This window comes from Microtus oregoni, unplaced genomic scaffold (genome assembly GCF_018167655.1).
Source record: "Microtus oregoni isolate MIOR12 unplaced genomic scaffold, Mior012 000006F_ref0000085, whole genome shotgun sequence".
NCBI classification, from domain to species: domain Eukaryota; kingdom Metazoa; phylum Chordata; class Mammalia; order Rodentia; family Cricetidae; genus Microtus; species Microtus oregoni.
The window spans coordinates 42,316,454-42,323,935 of record NW_024543065.1 but is presented as its reverse complement, the minus strand read 5'-3'; positions in this window follow the sequence as shown (position 1 = coordinate 42,323,935).

Sequence of the window (7,482 nt, the reverse complement as noted above, 5' to 3'; positions counted from 1 at the left end):
GATAATGATTGGCAGATAGCATTAGCATGTTATTGGGCATCATAGATGACCACTATCCAAAAGATCCCCTGTTAATATTTTGTGATGATACTACGTGCTTTTTGCCAAATTTATATCTAGAAATCATATGGAGGTTTCTTTAAATGCTTACAAGCACAGGGAACATACATTTTATATACCCTTGAATTTAAATTTGATTCTTATTTAGGAAATTAGATGTTTTAAATTTCATCCCTGTGGTTTGCCTCCATCTTGGCACCTCTTCAGAATGGAAGCATTCATGTGTCTAACATCTTTACTTTATGAGGATTAATTGGTTCATGCCACGTAACTTTTCCGTCATCTTGCTTAAGATGTCCACATGGTATAAACCAGCTAAGGTGACAATCATAAAATTTCTGAGTTGCACTGAGCCCTCTGCTTATCATTGCATTTCCTTTTGAGAGTAATGTGGCAACAGCAGGTCTTCGAGATATTTTGGATTAGGATAAATTTTTGTATCATGATAAATCCCTATTCTTATAAAATTATTCTCATGTTGACAGAAACTGTCTTGTAGATGAATGTCTAACCACTTAAGTCTTCTAAATGTGTTCAGCACCAGGATTCTAGACAATTTTATATAGGAATAAAATGTTTAAATACTAAGTTCTGTAATTTGCCAAGATCTATTCAGGCTAGCAGGAAATGTTTTGAAGCTTTATCTTTAGCCTGTTTATACTTGCAATTGTATTTATGGTTTAAATTTTTATTTTGATGCTAAGTGGTATGCAATTCACATTTTAAGGCTCAATAGTAACCATAATAAACTTTTAGAAAACTACTAAATTGTTGTAAACTTTTAATAGAATTAAATCATTTAAGTTGATTGAATGACATACAAATTATTAAATTCTTTAATGTGCTTAGAGAAATGCTTGTAATACTAAGTACAAGAGTAATTCATTTATGAGCATAGGCTTTGGCCTTCTGCAAAAACTGTTAAGGCTAAGCCTAAAGGAAAAACCTAAAATGAAGTATGTTTAAAATCAGGTATACTTAATAGATGGGCTTCCAACTTCTCAGAGGTCTGCTAAATATGGCAGTTAGTGTTGAATGGAAAGGCATCCTGTGAATCAGAGTAATTTGGATTGTACTTAATGTTCTAATATCCTTCTGATGATGTTGATGGCTAGCTGTATGGGTTATCTGGTCCTGAGACTGAGGTTCTTCTCTACTGATGCCTTGTGCATTAATCCAACGATGTGATCACTTCGTTAGCAAAATAAGAATTTTTTCTTGTCATTTACATTGAAAAATGGAGATCTTTTTATTTCCTTTGGAGGTCAAAAGGGTTAAAACAAAAGTCCAATTAGCAAGAGTTAAATTATTTTGAAGCTTTCATTAACATTTATTTTGGTTCAGTCTGAAAATCAATTGTATCAGACTGTCTTCAAGTTGTAGCAAAAAACTAGAGCCTCCCAATAACTTCTTCCTCCACAAAAGTATTTTGCTTTGATTTTGTTCACCTTTTTGTTTTATTTAGAATATCATCTGGATATGAATGTTCATACTTGCACAGGAAAACCCAATTGTTTTCTCTTTCAGTGTTTTCTGTGGTTATTTCTCAGACATGTCTAAATATCCTATTACCTACAAATATAATATTCTTAAAGTCAAAAATTTTGTGCTGAATTTAAAAAATCACAAATATTAAGTTAAAAGCCCTCAGTAAATCTTTAAAACTTAATGCCCATTTATATTTAAATGGATTTTTAAAATTTTATGCTTGTTCTTGGCCTGATAAATGATCAGACTCTGGAAATGGAGAAAATTAAAAGAGGCTCACTTAACCCATTCCCTACTAATAGAATTACCTTATGCATTATTCCAAGTTTCCAATGCAGTGAGTAGACATCAGTTTTACATCTGAAACTACAGCTATCTGGGACTGTTCTGAGCTGTAATGTTTGTGGATACCTTTGCTTAGAGTGCACTACAGATGTTTACAGTGCCTCTCCCTAACTACTCAGCCTCAGAGCAGAGCAACAACACAGCACGTGGCCCTGATGACTCCAGGGAGATGCCATTCTCCATACCTGGAATTTAACTTTTTTTCAAACAGCTCTTGATACATTACCTTTTGAGGACTCTTTGTTACAACTAATTTGCAGTGATGGTTCTGCTTATGTTTGTAAATGTTTTGGGGAACTTTAATATTAATTACAGAAATTCCTTATTATCTATAGGGTCAAGCTATTTTGGAATCACAACATTAAGTACTTAATTGCTAATAAAATAGGTTGTATTCTTCCACCTAAATTAAATACTCACATACTAGTTATCCTCATTTTAATTTTAATTTTCTTCACATTTAAGGATAAGGTTTTGTTCTGCTGCTCCAAAGTATTTTACTTCAAAAGAGACAAATATATATGTATATATATATATATATATATATATATATATATATATATTGAAAAGATAAAGAAATTAATCAATGAAAAAAGGTTTGACACCAGGAACAAATTTTGCTCATGTCTTTCCAGAATATAAATGAGGTCCCAGATGGCTCCTGATTTGATGCATTTGAGAAGGAGATCATCCTGGAGACCACTGGACCAATGAGAAATCTGAAGACAGATGGTAAATTCAACAAAAGGAAGCATCCAAAGAGGAAGAGTAAGCTGAGGACTTGGAGAGGCATTAAAGCTGTAACTCATCATGCTTAAATTATGGGGAAACAGCAAGGATATAACACTATTGACACAAAAATGATGCTGCCATGATATGGACTCTAACATGATTTAATTCTCAGACTGTCAATAAGAATACAAATGTATTTTTGCCAGGGGAGACAAAAGTCACACCTGTAAAAGGGACTGTATGATATTGTTTTGCCATGCTAAGAACTGTTTTCATCCTTTATGACAATTTGCCTGGGTAAAAGTTGGCATGAATATATGTAGTTACGTATATGGTAGATATTTTTTGTTGAACTAATCTAACTGATCAGTCCAAATGGTATAATGCAGATTTTAGCAAAAATGCATCTTTTTTAGAGATATCTGATAGGGAAAATTATAGTTATATGAAGATAAAAATGGAACAACATTTGATGCATTCATAACTAAAGTTGATATTATTGTACCCAGAATGAAGTTATGTTTTGCCAATGGTTTAGAAAATAACCCCTGCCTCCATTTGATGCATGCCAGTGAACAAGAATAATATTATTTTTTTGTATCAGAGGAGACCTGTCTATTCCTGGGCTCTTAAAAAGGAAATTAATATGGTATAGAAATCACATATATGCACTATATATGCACCATATATAAACTATATATGCACATATATGCACTATACATCTATCTATCTATCTATCTATCTATCTATCTATCTATCTATCTATCTATCATCTATCTAGATAGCAAGGGACAAAATCTAATCCACCTACACTTGTAGCCATAGGGCTTCCCCTGATATTCCTGTCAATAGTATTTTTGCATTATATTTTTGTGATTTAAGTGTATTTATAGATCTCCTAATTGAATTCTACCTCTAATCATACCCTTTTGTTTCGAAAACTAGTGTCTTTGAGTGTACAGTTTTTGATGGAACTACTACTTATTCTGCCTTAGTTATGGTTATAAAGGTTAACGTAGAAACAAGCCATATAATACCTATTGTGATTGTTAAATCACCACAATCAATAGAATTAAGAGATATCACCCAGAAAATTGTGATTATTGTTTGCATGTATTGGATTAGTTAATGGTTGCAGCCACAACAGCATTTTACAGCCACTCTGAGGAATAGTTATTTGAATACAAAGAGTGGTCTCAAATATTACTTGTATAATTAGTAAAACTACTATTATTACAGCAAAAATACTGCCAGAAATTAAGAAAGAGATTGATAATTTAAGATTTCAATTAAAAAATAGAGCTACAGAATCAGCAGGCAAGTTTCCTGCAGGTAGACTGCTCCAACACTCCCATTCCATCGAACAGATCCAGTAAGCTACAAGTCCCACTCTACCCCTAAACTCTCCTATCCATCACAACCTCAGAGGAACTCTGAAACTCAGGCTTCAACTACACAGAGAAGACCAGGAAGTGAATGACCACCCAATCAGCGTGGCACCCCACTCTCTAGGCCTTCCATATTGGAGCAAATCCCTGAGCCCCTCTCTCATCTGCCTCTGCTTCTCTAGCCAGCCAGCAGGCAAGCTTCCTGAATGTTGGTTGCTCCAACACCCTTACCCCATCTACTGGACCCTGCAAGTTACTACTCCCACTCTGTTCCCAAACCCTCCTATCCCCTGCGACCTCAGAGGAACTCTGAAAAACAGGCTGCAAATCCACAGAGAGAACCAAGACAGAGGAACAAGACAGAGGAACAAGACAGAGGAACAAGAGAGGAACTCTGAAGCACAGGCTGTGACTGCACAGAGTGAACCAAGAGAGCAGACCAAGAGAACTGTCCACAAAAGACACCAGTGGCTCTCTGAGACATAAACAGCAGCAGTATAGATCTGAGAAATAACAGTTACTAAAGACAAAGAGAGCCACTGCAAGGATTGGACCAAGAGGAAAAGACACTGCTGGCATCAGGTAGAGGAAGAGATTGGTAGGCACCAATGCAAGAATTGATTCAGCAACCTAATAAGCAACATTGTAGCACCATACAACAGGAAGACTTACTTGATCATCCTAATCCAGAAGAAGCAGAAGAAAATGATTTTAAACACAACTTTATGAGGGTGATGGAGAACTTTATAGAGGACATGAAAAATTCCCTTATAGAAATGGAGAAAAAAAACAAACAAAAATTGGAAGAAATCAATAAATCTCTCAAGGAAACCCAAGAAAACCAAGAAAAAAACAATAAAACAGGTGAAGCAAACAGTTCAAAAAATTCAAAACTAGAAGACTGAAATAGAGTTAATAAAGAAAACAAAAACAAGTAATTCTGGATATGGAAAACATGAGTAAATGAATGGGAGCTACAGATGCAAGCATAACCAACAGAATACAAAAGATGGTAGAAAGAAGCTCGGCCATTACATACAACAGAGGGAATAGATTCATTAGTCAAAGAAAACATTGATTCCAAAAAATTCTTAACACAAAACTACCATAAATCTGGGAAAGCATAAAAAGTCCAAGCCTAAAAATAATAAAGATAGGAGAAGGAGAACTCCAGCTCAAAGGCACAGAAAATATATTTAACAAAATCATAGAAGAGAATTTTCCCAACCTCCAGAAGGATATCCCTATGAAGATAAAAGTTTACAGAACACCAAATAGACTAGACCAAAAAGATTTCCCCTCATCATATAATAATCAAAATGCAAAACATACAGAATAAAGAAAGAATATTAAGAGCTGTAAAGGAAAGTCAAGTAAAATATAAAGGAATACCAAACAGAATTACACCCGACTTCTCATTGGAAATCATAAAAGCTAGAAGGTACCGGACAGATATGTTGTAGGCACTAAGAAAACATGGATGCAAGCACAGACTCCTATACCCAACAAAGCTTTCCATCGCCATTGTTGAAGAAAACCATATTTTCCATGACAAAACAAATTTAAACAATACCTATCCACAAATCCAGCCCTACAGAAAGTACTAGAAGGAAAACCTCAACCTAACGAAGCTAACTGCATGTGGATAACCACACAACATTAAACTCCAAAGAAGGAAACCACATAAATACTACCACCAAAAAATAACAGGACCAAACAATCACTGGTCATTAATATCTCTTAATATCAATGTACTCAATTCATCTATAAAAAGAGACAGGCTAAGAGAATGGATATGAAAACAGGATCCAGCCTTCTGCTGTATACAGGAAACACATCTCAACTTCCAGGACAGATATTACCTCAGAGTAAATAGTTAGAAAAGGACTTTTCAATCAAATGGACCTAAGAAACAAGTGGGAGTAGCTATCCTAAAATCTAACAAATTAGACTTCAAACAAAAATCAATCAGAAGAGATGAAGGACACTTTATACTCATAACAAGAACAATCCACAAATATGAAATCTTCATTCTGAACATCTGTGCCCCAAATACAAGAGCACCCACATATATAAAAGAAACATTACTAAACCTTAAATCGTGCATCAAACCCTATACACTAATAGCAGGAGACTTCAACATGTCACTCTCCACAATGGACAGATCAATCAGACAGAAAATTAATAGAGAAATAAGATAAATAACAGATGTCATAAATCAAGATGACTTAACAGACATCTACAGAACATTCCACCAAAACACAAAAGAATATTTTTTTTCTCAGTACCTCATGGAACTGTCTGTAAAATTGATGACATGCATGGTAACAAATAATCCTCAACAGATATTAAAAAATGGAATTAACCCCTATATCTTATTGGTTCACCATGGTTTAAAGTTAGAATTTAACAACTACACTAACTGCAGAAAGCCTAAAAACCTATGGAAATTGAACAGTGCTCAATTGAACTACCCCGGTTCAATGAAATTACAGACTTTTTTGAAGTCAATGAAAATGAAGGCACAATGTACCCAAACCTATAAGACACTATGAAAGCAGTACTAAGAGGAAAAGTTCGTAGAACTAAGTGCCTACATAAAGAAACTGGAGAAATCTGACAGTAGTGAATTAACAGCACACCTGAAAGCTCTAGAAGAAAAGGAAACAAACACCCAGGAGGAGTGGATGTCAGGAAATAATCAAACTGTGGGCTAAAATCAATAAAATAGAAACAAAGATAACAATACAAAGAACTAATAAAACAAAGAGCTGGTTCTTTGAGAAAACCATAGAGATAGAAAAACCCTTATCTTAATTTAAAAAAAGGCAGAGAGAATATAAATTTATAAAATCAGATATGAAAAGTGGAACACAACAATAGACACTAAGGAAATAAAGAAAATCATTAGGTCATGCTACAGCTGATAAATACTGTCAGCAATGTGGCAGGATACAAGATCAACTAAAAAAAAATAGTAGCCCTCCTATATACAAATGATAAAGAAGCTGAGAAAGAAATCAGAGAAACATCGTTCTTCACAATAGTCACAAATAACTAAAATATCTTATGGTAACACTAACCAAAGAAGTGAAAGACCTATTCAACAAGAACATTCAGTCTTTGAAGAAAGAAACTGAAGAAGATAGCAGAAAGTTGAAGTATCTCCCATGCTCTTAAATAGGTAGGACCAACAAAATAAAAATGACAACCATACTAAAAGCAATCTATAGATTCAGTACAATCCCCATCAAAACCCTGAGAGAATTCTTCACAAACCTTTAAAGAACAGCAATCAACTTCGTATGGGAAAACAAAAAACCCAGGATAGCCTCTGTAAAGCAAAGGACACTTTTGATAAGACAAAAGGCAGTCTACTGCATGGGGAAAGATCTTTAACAATTCCACATCGGACAGAGGACTGATCTCCAAAATATGTAAAGAACTCAAGAAACTAAATATCAAAATT